General features: G+C 43.7%; 1 protein-coding gene and 1 pseudogene across 1 annotated transcript in view; one reads left to right on the top strand and one right to left on the bottom strand.

The window, feature by feature from the left end:
- LOC104998186 overlaps positions 1-1,891 on the top strand; it is a 21,391-nt pseudogene extending 19,500 nt beyond the window's left edge.
- Positions 1-18,679, bottom strand: part of RAB30 (RAB30, member RAS oncogene family) — a 95,276-nt gene that overhangs the window by 59,697 nt on the left and 16,900 nt on the right. The gene's annotated exons all lie outside the window — the stretch shown is intronic.

Below are 18,679 nucleotides of genomic sequence, written 5' to 3'. Positions count from 1 at the left end.
AATACTGACTGGGAGAGGTTAGATAGCTTGTGCAAGGCACACAGCTGGCAAGTGGGGGAACTAAGACTCAAAGATCAATATGGGTGAGGTTCATCAGAAATAAACTCAACATCCTGATTTGTCCTGTTTAATAAAAAGGATCATTTACTGAATATCAGCTTTGTGCCTGGAAGTAAGCTAAGATTTTTATACACACGATAACATCGAATCCTCACAGCAACCAGATAAAAGTCTTTATTATCTCCATTTTTGATGAGGAAACTAACACTAGATGCTAAGTAACTTGGCCAAAGTCATGACACTGCCAGGATTTGAACCCAAATCTGTCTATTTCTGGAGCCACCTCACTCTTCCATGTATTAATAAAACACTCACCTTAACAGCCTGCAGGCTTCCCTGGTGGCTCAGATGGTAAAGAATCTGCCTGCGATGCAGGAGACCTGGGTTCAATCCCTGGGTTGGGAAGATCCCCTAGAGGAGGAAATGGCAACTCACTCCAGTAGTCTTGCCTGGAGAATTCCATGGACAGAGGAACCTGGAGTGCTACAGTCCATGGGGTCCCAGAGAGTTGGACATGACTGAATGACTAATACACACACACACACACACACACACACACACAAAGCCTACAGAGGGGAACCACAGACACCATCACACTGAGCAACGAGCTGCAAAGAGACAACTGCCCACTTCTCAACAGGTAATTTACATTCAAGGATTACCTTTCAGTTCTTCCAAGCGCTCCTCAGAATCGTGACTCTGGGAAGGCTAACAGGGTTGCTTCCCACGGACTGTGGGCTCTGTTGACACTTCGCATATGAAGGAGAAGGCCACCACCTCGACGGTGTACCTGTGACACCAGTGCCTGTAGAACCCAACAGCTCCTTTCTTCAGGCTCTGTTCCACGGGCCCACATACCTCACAGCAGCCCCCCTCCTTCCCCCATCAACAGCTCACAGGCCTGTTTTATATTCCTAACAGGAGACCATGTGCCTTCTCTTAGAGCAACTGTGATTTCCCAAGGGAGACTTCTGTCTAGACAAAGCATCCCAATCCATCTTGACGAGAGATGGGCCACACGATGTCAGCTTTGCTCATTTAGTTTTTGGGGGGAGTCTGTGTTCAGCAGCCCAGGGAAGGCCCTGGGCTTGGCGTCTCTGGGTTATCAGACCAAGCATCACTCTGTACCACAGCCAACGGGCAGGGCTGGAACTGTCTTCCCAGCCTGGCAAGTGTTACCTGAGGGCAGTCACAGGGGTCTTATACCCAGACGACGGGGCACACACTCACAGGCATACCATACAAACAGTTCCATTAATCGGGCTGAAGCTTGATACAGCTCTTTCTCACATGTTCACAGCTAAGCACTGGGCTGGGAGGAGGACTGAATGGCTGATACTGCCAAGCGCTGGGGCAGGTACCGTCACGGTCACTGTCTTCATTAATCTTCACAGATTAATAGGTAGATGAGGTAGATAAGATGGCTATCACACAGATAAGGCACCTGAAGCTCAGAGAGGTGCTGTGCTGTGTCCCAAGCCACACAGAAAGTGGCAAAGCTCAGATTCGAATGCATTTTCAATAAGACTCTCAACGTTCAGTCATGAGGCCAAGCATTTATTCCTCAGACATGTACTGAGCCCCTTCTCTGGACAGCTATTGTGCCACCTGTAGAAGATTCGACTCTTAATGTGTCACGTAGGTCCAGTCACCAAAGAACTTACATCCCAAGAGGAGACAAGACGAGGTGATCCGAAAGAGAGGTGCAGACGATAAGATCAGGACCTCAGATGAGCAATCAGGGCGGGCTGCCCTGAAGAAGTGGCATTTTAGCAGAGACCTGAAAGATGAGGAGGAGCTGGGCATTTGCAAAACTCGGAGAAGAGCGTAGGCAGAAGGAACGAGAAGGGCCAGCACCATTTGTAGGAAGAGGCTTGGCATGTCTGTAAAACAAAGCACGCCGAGGACCAAGGCTGCATGAACAAATATTTGAGATAAGACAGGGCCTTGTTAAGCACAGAAGGGAGTTTGGATTTTGTCAGGAGGTCCCTGGGAAATTAAAGAAGAGTTTTAATTAAATGAGTGCCGTGATCTGATCTGTGCTTTAAAGAGATGATTCTGGCTACTGCGTGGAGGACAGAGAGCAGGGAAGGGGGCAAGAGTTAGGAATCGTAGCTTGGACCAAGATGATGGTAGTAGAGATGGATTTTATATTTGGAGATAGGACTTAACAGACTTGCTGATGGACTGTAGTGAATGTGGAAGGAAACAAACTCCTGGGTTTCTAGCTTCAACAACTGGGTAGATGATGGTACCATGTATTATGAGAAAGATAAGAGGAAAAAGCAAAATGCTCATGAGATAGCCATGCTTTTTATTCTTATCACATCAAGAAGAAAAAAAAAAAATAGACAAGTAGACCCAATTGTGTTTGTTCAGGGAAAGCTGTGAATTAAAGGCTTAAAGCTACTTAACCTGGTAAAGAGAAGGTGTTGGGTGTGAAAGTGGAAAATAAATAGCTAGAATCTGAAAGGCTGACTTAGGAAACAGGGGTTCCAATTACTTCCTGGGCCATTCATCACTGCCACAATGGTCAGACCCTTATCTCACAAGGGTCAATGGATGGGAGACTCAGGAACAGAATTCAGTTATAGGTAAGGAAGGGCTGTCTTGTGGTCAGAAGTGTGGAAAGTGGAATGAGGTGCCCAGAGATATAATGACTTCCCTCTCACTGGAAGGGGTTAAAGAATAAATGACCCCCTGGTTAGATGGTTAGTGAATTCAATAACTGGGTAGGCAAATCCTTCTAAATCTAAAATCTTTTCAGAATTCTGTGGTTTTAAGATAAAATATTTATTAATCTGATCTTCAGACTTGGAGTTTGCCCAATAGGGCACAGCTTCTCTGGTATGTTCTACCTTCTAGAAAATAAATAAAAACAATATTGGCTTATGTCATTCACTATAAAGTGATTCCCAGTTTACTTTTAAGTGTCATACAAGATGATGAAAGGCTTTCTGTATAAGCAAAAGGCAGAAGCTAGAGAATCAGATATCCTAGATTTGTAATTTATTAGCTCTGTGACATCAGGCAATGTATTTAAATCCTGTAAGTCTTGGTTTTTCTCTTTGAAAAATAGGAAAAACAATGCCTGATTTAGGATGTTTGTTGTGCAGACCCAAGTCCAGCATCTCACACATGATAGTAAGATTAATAACAATAACTAACATTTATTGAGCCATTACTATATGCTAGCATGTCCTATGTATTCTAAGTACATATTTTTCATCTAATCCTTATAACAACCCAGAACGTAGGCACTTATTATCCCTGTATTAAACATTAGAAAATAGACATAAGAGATTGCGTAACCTATCCAACTCTGGAGAAGGTAATGGCAACCCACTCCAGTATTCTTGCCTGGAGAATCCCACGGACAGGGGAGCCTGGTGGGCTGCAGTCCATGGGGCCGCAAAGAGTCAGACACAACTGAAGCAACTGAGTACAACCTATCCAAGAGTCATACAGCCAGTAATACTCAAATTGGGGGGTGGGGGGGTGAACCAAGTAAATAAACAGACTTCAACAAAGGTTGAAAGAAAAAGACAAAGAAAATCATATTTCCATCATTTGAAAAAATGTAACCGACTGTTGCAGACTTCCCCAATGGCTCAGTAGTAAAGAATCCATCTGTAATGAAGTAGATGAGGGTTTGATCCTTGGTTCAAGAAGATCCCCTGGAGAAGGAGATGGCAACCCACTCCAGGATTCTTGCCTGGGAAACCCCATGGACAGAGAAGTCTGGTGGGCTATAGTCCATAGAGTCAGAAAGTCAGCCACGACTGAGCCACTGAGCACATGCAAGCTACTGTTACATTTCACAAATAATTCAATTAATTTAGTAAATATTTGTTGAACATGCAAATGCATAATTGAATGAATAAGTGATTCCAACAAACATTTATTGAGTTCCTACCAGGCACAGCAGACGGAGAAGGGGTGGCAGAGGAAGAGATGGTTAGACAGCCTCATAGACTCAATGAACATGAATCTGACCAAACTCCAGGACAGAGTGAAGGACAGAGGACCTGGTGTGCTGCAGTCTATGGGGTCTCAAAGAGGTGGACATGCCTGAGCGACTGAACAACAACAGGCAAAGCATCAAGAAACTAAGGTTACAGAGAACTTACATTAATTTAATGGAGAAGGAAATGGCAACCCACTCCAGTACTCTTGCCTGGAAAATCCCATAGACAGAGGAGCCTGATAGGCTACAGTCCATGGGGTCGAAAAGAGTCAGACACAACTGAGCAACCTCACTTCACTTCACTTCACTTGAGAGTTTGCTATTAAAACCACAATCTTCAAACTTCAGATAAACTGCCAACATAATGACCCATATTCCATGAAAAAAAAGTTCTAAAAAATATCCTCATACAGACCAAAGGAAGCTAGGATTACTGTTGTTCTTTGGGAAGTCAAAACTGTTAAAGAGACAGAGCAGTAGGCAGAAGCACATAATACATGGAAGCCAAGTAAAGACGGAGTCTCAGGCAAAAGAAGAGTAACAGCACCAAAGGAAGCAGAAATCTAAGGGAACAGAGGTTGACTTAGGAACTTGGGGTGTTCATGAACTTCACCAGAACTGTGGGGAGAGAAACCAAATTGCATAAGGCATTTGGAAGAATGGGCTAAAGAGGAAGGGGAGGCAATCTTTTAATGTGCTTCTGTGCTTACGCACTCAGTCATGTCCGACTCTTTGAAACCCCATGGACTGCAGCCCACCAGGCTTCTCTGTCCATGGGGATTCTCTAGGCAAGAATACTGGAGTGGGTTGCCATGCCCTCCTCCAGAGGATCTTCCCAACCCAGTGATCAAACCCAGGTCTCCCACTTTGCAGGCGGATTCTTTGTTGTTTGAGCCAGCAGGGAAGCCCAAGAATACTGGAGTGGGTAGCCTATTCCTCCTCCAGAGGATCTTCCTGACCCAGGAATCAAACTGGGGTCTCCTGCATTGCAGGTGGATTCTTTACCATCTGAGACACCAGGGAAGCCCAATCTTTTAATAAGTTTGGGGATTAAAAAGAGAGGGAAAGTGACTTCCCTGGTGGTCCAGTGACTAAGACTCCCCACTCCCAATGCAGGGGGGTCCAGCTTCGATCACTGGTCAGAGAACTAGATTCCACGTACTGCAACTAAGATCGAAGATCCCCCCATGTGCCACAATTAAGTCCCTCAGCAGCCAAATAAATAAACAAATATTGGGGGGAAAAAAACGGAAAGGGAGAGACTAGCAGCCTGATGAGGAGAATCAGAAGGACCACTGATAAGTATAGAAGGTTAAGGAGCAGGAGCCAAAGGAAAGGAGAAACTGAAGATAAAAGGTAGATGGAGGAGATGGAAGTAAGAAACAGCAAGAGGACTAGACCCAAGGAAGACAAAGAGGAAGGACAGAATGCACAGAGAAAGGCCACCCTTGGGAAAGGAGAAGTCACCTTCTGCTCTGGGACAGGAGTCAAGGAGGAGAGCCTGCTGTACGGACATTATGAAAGAGACTCTCATCAAGCTGGATGAATACAGAGTGATCAAGTTCTCTAACACCATTTTGAAATCAATAGCAAAATGATACTGATTTTTCTGAGCCATTCAAAAATTGGTATTGAAAAAGACAAACATCATTTAGATATCAGTTCTATATGGTTAAAAACCAGGCTTATTGAGACATGATTATATTCAGTTTTTTAATCTGGGTACTGTTACTCTGATGTGTTCACTTTGAAAACTTCATCAAGCTATATGCTTATCCATGCCCTTTTCTGTACGTGGGCTTCCCTGGTGGCTCAGATGGTAAAGAATCTGCCTGCAATGCAGGAGACACAGGTTCAATCCCTGGGTCAGGAAGATCCCCTGGAGAAGGGAATAGCAACCCATGCCAGTATTCTTGCTTATAAAATCCCACACACAGAGGAGCCTGGCAGGCTACAGTTCATGGGGTTGCAAAGAGTTGGATACAAATGAGCAACTTTCACTTTTTCTGTATGTATATTATATATCAATAAAAAGTTTTTATAAACCAATCATTGACTTAGAATTACCACTCCTGTACTCTGTTCAGTTTTTAAAAGAGTAGCTCAGCCCCAAACTATACATTCCTTCTGACAGGTAACATTCCTTACCATTCTTTTAGATCTGCCATATGGTATTTAATAAATATATGTTGATGTCACTGGAAGAACTTTAGTACCAGATGTTCAGACTAAATACAAATCTACCTATAGGAAATGCACCTTTAGGATTGTAAAATCTTGCAGACCCTACCTGAGCCAAGTGATTACACTCAACATCACCAGTAATGGGATAAACTAACATTACTTGTGTCCTCTTGTGAAGCAATGGGAAGTACACAACATCAGCTATTTAGAATTCTTGCCCAAAATGGCTAACTCAAATATAATCATAGAAAAATAATTAGATAAACTCAGCTTGTGAGATATTCTTAAGAAAACAGGCCTGTTATCTTAAAAATATCAATGTCATAAAACACAATAAAAGAGAAAGAGACTTGTAGATTAAAAGAGACTTAAAAAGAGACAGAGAAAGACTAAAGACACATACTTAAATTTAATGTACAGTCCTTGATTAGCTCCTAGAATTGAAAATAATAACTGTCGTCAACATTATAAAACTAACATTATTCATGTTATCTGGCCAATAGGGGTATGATAGATTGTTTGCAAAAATGCCTGCACTTGCTCATGCCCTTGAGCAAAATGACTTTGCAGCATCTCCCTTCAAAAGGAGCTTGTGACTTGCTTTGGCAAAAAGACTGCAACAGAAGTTATGCTGTGCCAGCTCCAAGAGTAAGCCTCAGAAGGCTTTGCACACTTCCACTCTCTCTCAGACTCTGCCTGTGTGCGGTGGCTAAGTCTGGGCTGTACTCCTGGAAGCTGAGAGACCCTCTGGATCAGAGACCCAGCCAGCACCTAGTGGATCCAGCATGGACTGCAAGTGTTGAGGGGGCCAGTCAAGGTCAGCTGAGCTGGATCCACATTAGAAGCAGCACTCAGCTGACCCACAGAATTATGAGCATTAATAAATAGGGGTTGTGTGAAGCCACAAAGTTTTGGTAGGATTAATTATGCAGTGAAAGCTAACTGATCAAAAGTAAGATTTACATATAGACTGTATATTAGACAATATGCAATCAATGTAAATTTCCAGGGCATGATACTGGTATTGTGGTTACACAGAAGGTTGTCCTTACACATAGGTGATAAATACTGACATATTTAGAAACCAAGTATGATGGTGTCTGCCCCCCCAAACATAAATCTGTATATAGAGAAAGCAAATGTGGCAAAATGTTAATAGTAAACCTAAGAGTTTTCTTTAATGTTCTTTGCACTAATCTGTTCATTTGAGATTTTTCAAAATATACAGTTAGAAAGAAAAATAACCCACCTATCTCCAGAACATGGTGATGCTGAGTATTTATCTGGGAGCCCAGCACACTACCTAGCAGTGAACAGATCCTTCTCAAGCCTCTTTTTCCATCCTCCCCCCACCCACCCCTTTGTACTGATAATGACTACTGTTTCTGAGGCTTCCCCAATGACAACAGGTAAAGAATCTGCCTGCAATACATGAGACACAGGAGATACGGGTTCAGTCCCTGAGTGAGGAAGATCCCCTGGAGAAGGAAATGGCAACCACTCCAGTATTCTTGCCTGAAAAATCCCAAGGACAGAGGAGCATGGTGGGCTGCAGTCCATGTGTGCGTGTCTGCAGGCATGTTAAGTCGCTTCAGTTGTGTCTGACTCTTTGCCACCCAGTGGACTGTAGCCCTGGTGGGCTGCAGTCCATAGGGTCGAAAAGAGTCAGACATGACCAAGCGACTAAGCACAATTGTTGCTGAAAAGGGAGGCAGAACAGAAAGTACAGTAAACCAGAGGTATACTCTGGTAGAGTTAAAAGAAAGACTCATTCATAGATAAGAAATGTTTAAAAGTAGCAAGCAATCACTGAGGTTTTCTCCCTGATATAATCAGAAAAAAAAAAAAACTGGCAAGCTGGCTAGAGCATGAAAAGAGAAAAAGCTTTGGCAAGAAACATGGGCAGGTCTTTGAATTATTTTGTGTTAGAAAACAAATATTCATGTGTTTCTCTATTTTAAGGGATTTCTCCAACGCCTACAAATGAGGAGAGTATCTTGTATTACATCTCTTCTCCCTGAAAATCCCTCAAGATTCTTACCAATAGAGCGGAAATCCGTTTTTTCACAATTGGATGAAAGCCTCCATTATTTAATTTGAATTTTCCTCCAAGTGATATGCAGCAATTATTAACGCTGTGTATTGACTTATATGAACCAACCCAAGGGCCTAGGTTCAAAGAATATGGTTTTCTGAGCTGAAATTCAAGGACCTTGGCTTTCCTGCGCCTTAAGTCTGCTTAACAATGAACAGCAAACAAAGCCTGCACTGTTCCTCATATAAAAAAAGTAATCTAGGTGGAGCGATTAATTTTTTAGAACAATCTCTACAAATCTATTAAAATTTATTTGACTTCAAAAAGCTCCAATCAAGCATTCCCAGGACTTCTATTGTCAGGTGAGAAAAACATTCAACTTATCTAAGAGAGGAAAGAAAATGTCTCAAGGTACTATACCTTTAATGAGCTGGGTGTTCTCATCCATCAAAACCAAATGTTCAATGCAGCAGAAATATTTGTTAAGGCAGCATCTGACTCAAAGCCAAATCCATGCCCACTTTTTCTTATACAATCCCTGAGTTCTCTAGCCCACAAACCCCAGGATGTCTCAGACTACAGTTTGAACCTGGCACTTTAGGTTCAAATGGTTGTGCAAAAGGAAGAAGGGATCACATACAGGGAGAATCTTCCAATGGTTCCACAAACTTGATCCAGAGAAAAACACCAGGCTGTCATGTTTTCAAGGGAACGTTTATGTTCAAAGAGAATTCTGTGCACATGAATTCTCAAAATTGTTCACTGACACTGTGAAGACAGCTGCTGAATGGCAGGCTTTCCTGGCCCACACCTGCATGTAAGCATATCTGTCTGGTAGAAGGACTAGGCAGCAGCCGACCTGGGTGCGGGTCTGGTTCAGCCCCTGAGTCCCCACTCACTGGTTACTGAAAGTGTTAACTGCTTAAAGCATAGATTGATTGATACGGTCATTGATTCATTCATAGAGAAAACATCTATTGAGGAAATTTTGCATGCCAAACCTAGAATGGGGAAACACAGATGAAGGGGATATGGTGCCTAGTCCCTTCCCACAAGAAGCTCATAAACTAACAGAGATGCACAGTGCAGACACTTAGGCAGGAGCAGAGACCTCTGAACAGGTTAATCACTTGAGTCTGCACATGAATCCAGGCTCTTCCACTTGGCTGGGTGACTTTGGGCAAATTTTATTTAATCTCTCCAAGCTTAGTTTCCTTAGCTATAAAGTAGGAATGGTAACCACACCTCTTACATTGAGTTATTGTCAGAATCAAATGGGATAATACATACTACAACGTGTGTTAGTTGCTCAGTCGTGTCCGACTCTTTGCAACCCCATGGACCGTAGCCCACCAGGCTCCTCTGTCCATGGAATTCTCTAGGCAAGAACACTAGAGTGGGTTGCCATTTCCTTCTCCAGGGGATCTTCCCGATCCAGGGACTGAACCTGTATTGCAGGCAGATTTTTTACTGTCTGAGCCACAGGGAAACCCAATATATAATAAATTACTACACATGCCAATAAACTTTTGATAAATGTTGGCTATGATTACTATTCTTTATTATTATCTGGGTAGTTGCATTATACATCTTTTTGGGTCCTTTATGACCTTGAGATTATAATTAGCTTTGACCTGGAGTAAGAAATTTAACATCTCTGGGTCTTTATCTGTTAAATGAAAGGGTAGCTAAGGGATCTCTAAAATTCCTTCCAGCTCTAGAATATTAAACAGCTCTATGGGACTTCCCTGAAGTCCCATAGACTTCCCTGAAGTCTTAACCACTACTTCTTCAGTGGTTAAGAATCAGCCTTTCAACACAGGGGATGCAGGTTTGATTCCTAGTCAGGGAACTAACATTCCACACGCCTTGGAGCAACTAAGCCCAAGAGCCACAATTAGAGACCCCGTGTGCTGCATAGCACGACAAAGATTCTGCGTGCCGCCACTATGACCTGACCCAGCCAAATAAATAACAAATAAATTTTAATAAATAAATCAATTTTAAGGTATATTAAAAAATTTTTAAAGACTCTATGATTGATCTTATATGATTTCGTATGTGCCTCAGTATCACCGCTTAGATAAACTGGCACAACAAAACAACGGTCAAATAAACCACTTTTCTCTGGTGACTGAATCTTTTTTCCCTTCTGTTCCTTTACTCTCTTAGCCTACCTATGCACATATGGAATGTGTACAGGAATGAGTCCCCAGAGAGGAAAAACAGGCAGGTCCAGGGAAAGCCAGGTCGGGCCCTCTTCCTTTAGGCTGGGTGAAAGGGAAAGTGTTAGTCGCTCAGTCGTGTCAGACTCTTTTGCGACCTCATGAACTGTAGCCTGCCAGGCTCCTCTGTCCACGGGATTCTCCAGGCAAGAATACTGGAGTGGATTGCCATGCCCTCCTCCAGGGGAATCTTCCCGAGGGAGGGATGGTAACTCAGTCTTCTGCATTGCAGGCAGATTTGGCTTTCAAAATACAGTTGGCAGAGCTGCAATGAGTGAGCAGATTCATTCATTCACTCGCACAATACTGAAGGAAGATGGCTTTCCTGTGCTCCCAGGGCACCTCGATTTGTCCCGTATGCCACTCCCAACCCTGCCATCTTATCTGCCTGCGTCAGCAACTAAGCTGACTGCATGCTGAGACTTTGTCATGCTAACTTTGCATCCTCAATCCCAACCCAGTGCCTGCAATGTGGCAGAGGCCTAATGACTTAATAATTAACTAAAATTCATACTGCCCTCAGGAACGAAACCATACATTTGCAAAGTGACTAGGCATTTTGAGGTGCGGGCCTAAACCTCTCAGGATCCTTCACAGAGGGTCACCGATCCAGTAGTGTCAAGAAATAACTGTGGGACCTGGGGTGGGGGTGGCGGGGAGGATCATTTCAGTTTCTTCTTTTTAAAAAAATATTTATTATTATTATTTCTTTGCATTGGGTGTTAGTTGCGATATACAGGGTTTTCCTCTCGGGCTCTCTAGTTGTGGCACAATGGCTTTAACTGCCCCGAGGCACATGGGATCTTAGTTCCCCAACCAGGGACCAAACTCAAATCCTCTGCATTGCAAGATGAATTCTTAACCATTGGACCACCATGGAAGTTCATCAGTTTCCTCTCTGATAAAATGAGGATTAGATCACAGGTTGGCAAATATAGCTCCTGGGCCAAACCCAGCTCAGCTTATGGTCCCCTCCAGTTTAGGGCTATTTTTACATTTTTTAAAGGGTTATAAAAGCAAATAAAGAATAACATGCATCAGAGAACCCCTAAGCCTATGTGGTTCTCTATACCTAATATGTTTACATTCTGGCCCTTTACAGAAAAAAGCTTGAGGACTCTGGATTAGATGTGACTCACACACACACACACACACACACACGCGCGCGGGGGCCCTTTAAACCTGGACATTTTTGCATTCTCATTCTGCATGATCAGCCCCATTCTGGCTCCGTGCACCAAGCATTCCCAAGTCTCAACCAGTACACACAGCGGGAGCTCAATTGTCGTTTGTCTAACTGAATAAATGGATTCTGCATCAGTAACCCTAAGAACTAAATCCCCCACCAAGAGGGTAAATTAGGTCAATGTGTATCAAATGAAGCCCTAATAGATGTCCCCAGCATCCGCTTGCCACAACAAGGGGACGGAGCAGCAGCTCCACTGGCTCTTTGGATGACGGTGACACCAAAACTGACCCAGAGCTCAGATAACCAGGATTAAGACTCACCTTGCTTCACCAAATAAAAAATACATTTAGCCATCCCCTGCACAAACCCCTTGGATAAATTATAAAGCTATCGAGAAGTAGCTATCGAAACACAGATCATCTCAACAGATTATCTTAATAGCCATGGACCCAAGAGAGGAAATCCCACCCAAAATAAGGCACATAGAAGAATTTAGCTCACCACATTCTGTTTCTCTTGCCCTCTGTTGTTAAGGATACAGAATACCAAAACAAGGAATTCAAACATTTATGTCAGGGCAGCAAGCCAAGGAAAGCCTAGAATATATGATCCTATTAACACTAATGGAAGTTGAAGCAAGCTAACAGAGACAATAAAGCCTGCCCCCGCTCTCACTACACGTACATTTCCAAAATAAACAGCCAGCAATTATTCTTTTAATGTTCCTTCTCTGAACATCCATAAATCACTCCTGGGCATATACCTCTTGCTGATTTCAAAGTACAGGCTTCTGGTTTTTCTTTTTTTCCTACCTTGCCTTCACTCTTCCTGTTTCTGGATGCTTACAGAGGACCTTCCTGAATGGGCCTGGGGGTGCTTTTCTATGATCCCTCAGTTAAGCATCCTCAGTACACGTGCAGCACACGCCAACCACCACCTCCTTCATCAGACTGAGCCTTAGGAATCACCAAATTAATATGGGGTTTCTGCCCTCTCCATTCTCCTCTAAAGAAGCCGGTTGGAGCTCTCCCTTCTCCCAGCTGGCCGAGAAGTCTAAAGGTCCCCCACACCCAATGACGGGGTGGATTCCTACATCTCACTCCCACCCCCAGCCCCCGGCACCATGCTCCCAATATACTGAGCTGGAAGCCTAAAAACAACAACAAAAACCTGTATATCTCAAAGCTTACTTCCAGAAACCAAAGGACAGAAGAACAGTTTAAATTTGGATTCTCTTCCTGACTTATTAGGTAAGCTTTTTCCAATAGCCAAGACAGATAGACAGACACTGACCCACTGCCAACCTCTGCATGAACTTCAAAAAAAAAAAAAATCCCATTCCTTCTCAGAGTCTTGTTATTCTCATGGGTTTCTCAACCATTAAAAATGGGTTTAATCTTAGCTGGCACCTTTGCTTGAAAGGTTAAGAATCCAACACCTAGGATTATATTATTGGAGCTCTGAATTCCCCCCGCCCCTAGGGAAGAACCCTGCAATGACTGTTCTCTGATTCCAGGAGCAAACAGCCACACCTATATTTTCTGCAAATGCCATCACTGTAACCCCTGCTGGGGGACCCAGAGCAGACCTGAGTACCTATTTCTGGCTCTTCTCCCTGTTGAGTATGGGATCCAGACTAGATCCAGACCATCCGTAGAGTATGGGATCCAGACAAGATCCAGACCATCCGCAGCACCAGAAGAAAATCATCACTTGGTTAAAAAAAAAAAAAAAATCCCTGGAAAGCATCTAGGTAATTAATGTACAGAAATGCAGACTCCCTCCAATGTAAGATAAATCTAGTATCTACTGATTTTGTCTCTATAAAAGATTTTGCAGGCTATTCATTAATATTTGCATAAAGAAAAGAGACCCACATGTGCCTTTTTAAAAACATACTTGTCTATTTGGCTGTGCCAGGTCTTAATTGCAGCATGAAGGATCTTAGTTCTTGAACCTGGGCCCCTGTATTGGAAGCATAGAGTCTTCACCACTAGACCACCAGGGAAGTCCCCTACCTGTGCCTTCTGAATGTGACATTTCATAGGAAGGTTTAAGGTGATTCAAGTAGGTGTTAGAAAACACAATGGACTACTCAGATATTATTATCAAGTATATATGGAAAAAAGTGTACATGGAAAAATGCATATTAATGCTCAAAATACACTATGGCTTATTCTTTTAACAGTGCACAATCATCTTACATGATCCAGGCTGGATGAATCACAACTGGAATCAAGATTGCTGGGAGAAATATCAGCAACCTCTGATATGCAGATGATACCACTCTAATAGCAGAAAGGAGAACTAAAGAGCCTTTTGATGAAGGTGCAAGAGGAGAGTAATAATGCTGTCTTAAAACTCAACATTCAGAAAATGAAGATCATGGCATCCGGTCCCATCACATCATGGCAAATAGATGGGTTAACAGTGGAAACAGTGACAGACTATTTCCTTGGGCTCCAATATCACTGTGGATGGTGACTGCAACCACAAAATTAAAAGATGTTTATTCCTTAGAAGAAAAGCTATGACAAACCTAGACAGCATATTAAAAGTAGAGACATCACTTTGCCAACAAAGGTCTGTATAGTCAAAGCTATGGTCTTTCCAGTAGTCATGTACGGATGTGAAACTTGGACCATAAAGAAAGCTGAGCACTGAAGAATTGATGCTTTTGAACTGTGGTGTTGGAGAAGACTCTTGAGAGTCCATTGGACTGCAAGGAGATCAAACCAGTCAATTCTATAGGAAATCAACCCTGACATTCACTGGAAGGACTGATGCTAAAGCTGAAGCTCCAATACTTTGGCCACCTGATGCAAAGAGCCAACTCATTAGAAAAGAGTTGGGAAAGATTGAGAAAAATATTTTCTCAATGTTGGGAAAGAATTGGGAAAAATATTTTCTCAATGTTTCTACTGTTGGGAAAGATTGAGGGCAAGAGGAGAAGGGGTCAACAGAGAATGAGATGGTAGGATGGCATCACTGACTCAACAGACATGAGTTTGAGGAAATTCAGGGAGAAAGTAGAGGACAGGAAAAGCTGGTGTGCTACAGTTCATGGGGTCGCTAAGAGTCGGACATGACTTAATGACTGAACAACAACAACAAATCATCTTATAAACATGGTACAACCATTCTTACTCCTTAAAGCAGAAATAATTATTTCCTCTACTTTGTGGACCCACTGGACCCCATAAGGATGTTAATAACATAAAAACATTCTCTTATTTACTTGTATGTTTACTCTCCTCACACTTTACTACCCTAGACAATAAGTCCCTTGAAGACAAGGACCCCATCATATTCCTTCTTGAGTCCTCAGTATCCAAGAGACTGCCTAGCACCTAGCAGGTGTCTCATAACACCCAGATGGAAAAGCAAGAGACGCAGCAGGTATTAAGAGAGCAGAAACTGAATCTGTCTTATTCATTGTTGCCTGGCCTATAAATATTTTTTGAATGAATGGATGAAAGAAATAAAAGAACAGTGGTACTAGAGCATGAAAATATAGAGTTTGGTTGTGGCATAATAAGTATCATCTTTCCTCAGTTCTAAAACATGTTTTCTTACCTTCTGGCAGCTTGTAAATCAGGATGCATTTTGCAATGGATGGCAACTTGGCATTGTGTTATAGTTTATTTGGAACTTTCTCTTCCTTCCTTCCTCAGTGGTACACAGAAAAGTCTTACATGCTAAAAATAATGGCATTGGGACATCCCTGCCGGTCCAATGGTTGAGAATCTGCTTTGCAATGCAGAGGACTTGGGTTTGATCCCGGATTGGGGAACTAGGATCCCACAGGCTGCAGGGCAACTAAATCTGTGCACCACAGCTAGAGAAGCCCATGTGCTGCAACTAGGAAAGGCCCATGCATGGCAACAAAGACCCAGCACAGCCAAAATTAAAAAAACTAAAAAATATTTTTTAAAAATAATGGTGTCGTAGATTTAGTGAAATATAACCATTTGACGTGGCTGTAGTAACAGGGTTGGAAAGACAACTGTAAAATTGCACTGAATTTTCCACAAGAGTAGAAACAATAAGAGAGGCTGGGCTTTTTAGGGACTTCCCTGGTAGCTCAGCTGGTAAAGAATTCACCTGCAACGCAGGAGACCCTGGTTCGATTCCTGGGTCCAGATGATCCACTGGAGAAGGGATAGGCTACCAACTCCAGTATTCTTGGGCTTCCCTGGTGGCTCAGACAGTAAAGAATCCACCTGCAATGTGGGAGACTTGGGTTTTGATCCCTTAGTTGGGAAGATCCTCTGGAGGAGGGCATGGCAATCCACTCCAGTATTCTTGCCTGGAGAATCCCCATGGACACAGGAGCTTGGTGGGCTATATCCATGGGGTAACAAAGAGTCAGACACAACTGAGCAACAGCACAGTACAAGTGGAGTGGCTATTTCTCTCACAATGGTTGCCCCTTCTCTAAAAGTAGCCCACAGGCCAGTTTACGCTAAATAAATGTCCTTCTGCCCACCACCAATTGGTCCAGGGGTGGTCACATGATCCAAAGTGAGTCAATCATTACTCTAAGATTTTTTTACTTGGAGCCAATGAGAGTGTAGAGGCTTCCCTGGTGGCTCAGTGGTAAAGAATCTGCCTGCCAATTCAGGAGACCTGGGTTCAATCCCTGAGTTGGGAAGATCCCCTGGGGGAGGAGGAAATGGCAACCCACTCCGGTATTCTTGCCTGGGAAATCCCATGCACAGAGAAGCCTGGTGGGCTACAGTCCACTGTGTCACAAAGAACTGGACACAACTTAGCAACTGAGCGTACACGCAGGCACCCAATGAGAGTGCAGGGCAGTTTGTCTGTGGTGTCAGCCAAAGAGTTAGAGTTCAGGAGCAATCCCTGGCCATGCTCCCTGCCATGGAGGAGAGAATCAAAGGCAAGAGACGGAGCCTTGACATCATTTGAGTCCCTGTGTGGCTCATAGTAGCCACATGCTCACCAAACCCATTTCTTTTTCTTCTTAGGCCTTATTTCTCAGCCTCCTTTGCCATTAGGTGGGGTCAGGTACTGAGTAATAACTGATAGAATGAGGCCAGCAGTAATATAAACTACTTTCAGACCTGGCTCCTGAAACCCTGCCACAAGAGATGCTCCAAGCTTCTTCTCCATCTGCAGATTGAAAGGAGAGCACTCTGAGATACCTAGAGGGGAAGGGAACTACAAGATGGCAGGAGCCTGGCGTGTTATAGAAAGTGGCTTAACTAGGAAAAACTATGTTGCACTGGTGAATAAACAAGAAATAAACTTCATTGTGTTAAGCACTGATATTTGGGGGGATTATTAGGACAATTACCTGCTTTAATCTTCCTTGGTTCCAGGTATACCCATCCCTCTCCTGGTTACACAAAACACCCCACTATTCTTCCCATAAATTCCCTCTTCACCCAGACTAGTTGGAGCTGGATGTCTTTCCTTTACAACTTGAAGAGTTCTGGGAAATGAACTACAATCATTTGAAACGGCAAGAAGATAGACTGGTAAGCAACAGTCCCTAAGTGTCCAGGGAACACTAGAAAATTCCTCAGAACAGAGTAATAAGTCCAACAAACTAATGGCAAATCACAAGACTCTTTCCAGTGTCCCAGAGCTTCCAGCTGTAAACTCATCAGCCACTTAGAGTCAGATCCTCTCTCCAATCTCCTACTACCAGAAGCACGTATAAAGTTGTAATAGCCATGCTTTAGGGTATATGCACTCATGAGTTCACACACACCTAGAATCCTGCTGCTGCTGCTAAGTCGCTTCAGTCGTGTCCGACTCTGTGTGACCCCATAGACAGCAGCCCACCAGGCTCCCCCGTCCCTGGGATTCTCCAGGCAAGAACACTGGAGTGGGTTGCCATTTCCTTCTCCAATGCATGAAAGTGAAAAGTGAAAGTGAAGTCGCTCAGTCGTGTCCGACTCCTAGGGACCTCATGGACTGCAGCCTACTAGGCTCCTCCGTCCATGGGATTTTCCAGGCAAGAGTACTGGAGTGGGGTGCCATTGCCTAACCCTAGAATCCTAGCAAGCAAGATAAACGTCACTTATCACACAGAGTCAGCCCTGCTGTCCCCAGATTTATTGGGAAATGGGTCCACAAGCAACTCCGAGAAGTCAGATAACTACCCTACGCCTCAGAGCTCTGGGTATGCGAGTACAAGGCTGACCAGAGTTTTCAAAAACAAATATTCAAGACTCAACAAAGCTTAAGGGAGCATTTATAAGACTATAAATGAAAAGATTACAGAAATAAACAGAAGAGTGATGCCATGAATGCCTACATCAGCAAGGAAAAGGTCTGCCTGAACTGGGAGCCAGCGATGACAGAGCATGCATCCCCCTCAGTTTCGAGAAATGTCTCTCAATGAGCCAAGATTTATAACAAGCACTGACATCTATAATGCATTCTAGGGGCTAGCTGCAGAGCACTTTTGCACTACACATAGAGTAACCTGACTCTCACAAGGAGAGTAGGAAGCTGGGATTGTCATCAGTTCTTTATTTACAGCTAAGAACACAGGCTCAGACAGGTCAAGTGCTCAGAGCCCCAGGATTTGCGGTTTGAGCCAAGACTTGAGCTCCCATTTCCTGACCCCATATCCGCTGTCCATTTCGTTGTCCCCCAAACGATGGAAAGCCGGGGCAGAGAGGGCCCAGCTGGAGGACACTTTTCCCAATGCCGTAAGATCCATCAACCCACTTGGAGGGTGGTTTTCTTTGCTTCGTGTAGCCATATGTGGTCAGGGGGTGCGGGGGGAGGGGTTAAAGGGCCTGGGATAAATGCCTGGTCTGCCTCCAAACTCAGCTGGGAAAATACTCTCTGACAAGACACCATAGCTTGTGCCCACAAGCAGGCCCTGAGAGAAGAAGGAGCCTGAGGCACGGGGTCAGGAGAACTAAGGCCTTCGTGTGATCCTGGCAGAACCTCAGAGTCGGAAGCCTCTGAGAACCAGGCCACAAGCTCTCTCAGGATCCTAAAGATAGAATCTGGGGCAAAGGAACTGAATTTACCCT

Source organism: Bison bison, unplaced genomic scaffold (assembly GCF_000754665.1).
Source record: "Bison bison bison isolate TAMUID 2011002044 unplaced genomic scaffold, Bison_UMD1.0 scf7180017864324, whole genome shotgun sequence".
Taxonomy (NCBI): Eukaryota; Metazoa; Chordata; class Mammalia; order Artiodactyla; family Bovidae; genus Bison; species Bison bison.
Note: the sequence above shows the minus strand (reverse complement) of the source record. Positions and strands in the feature narration are given on the sequence as shown.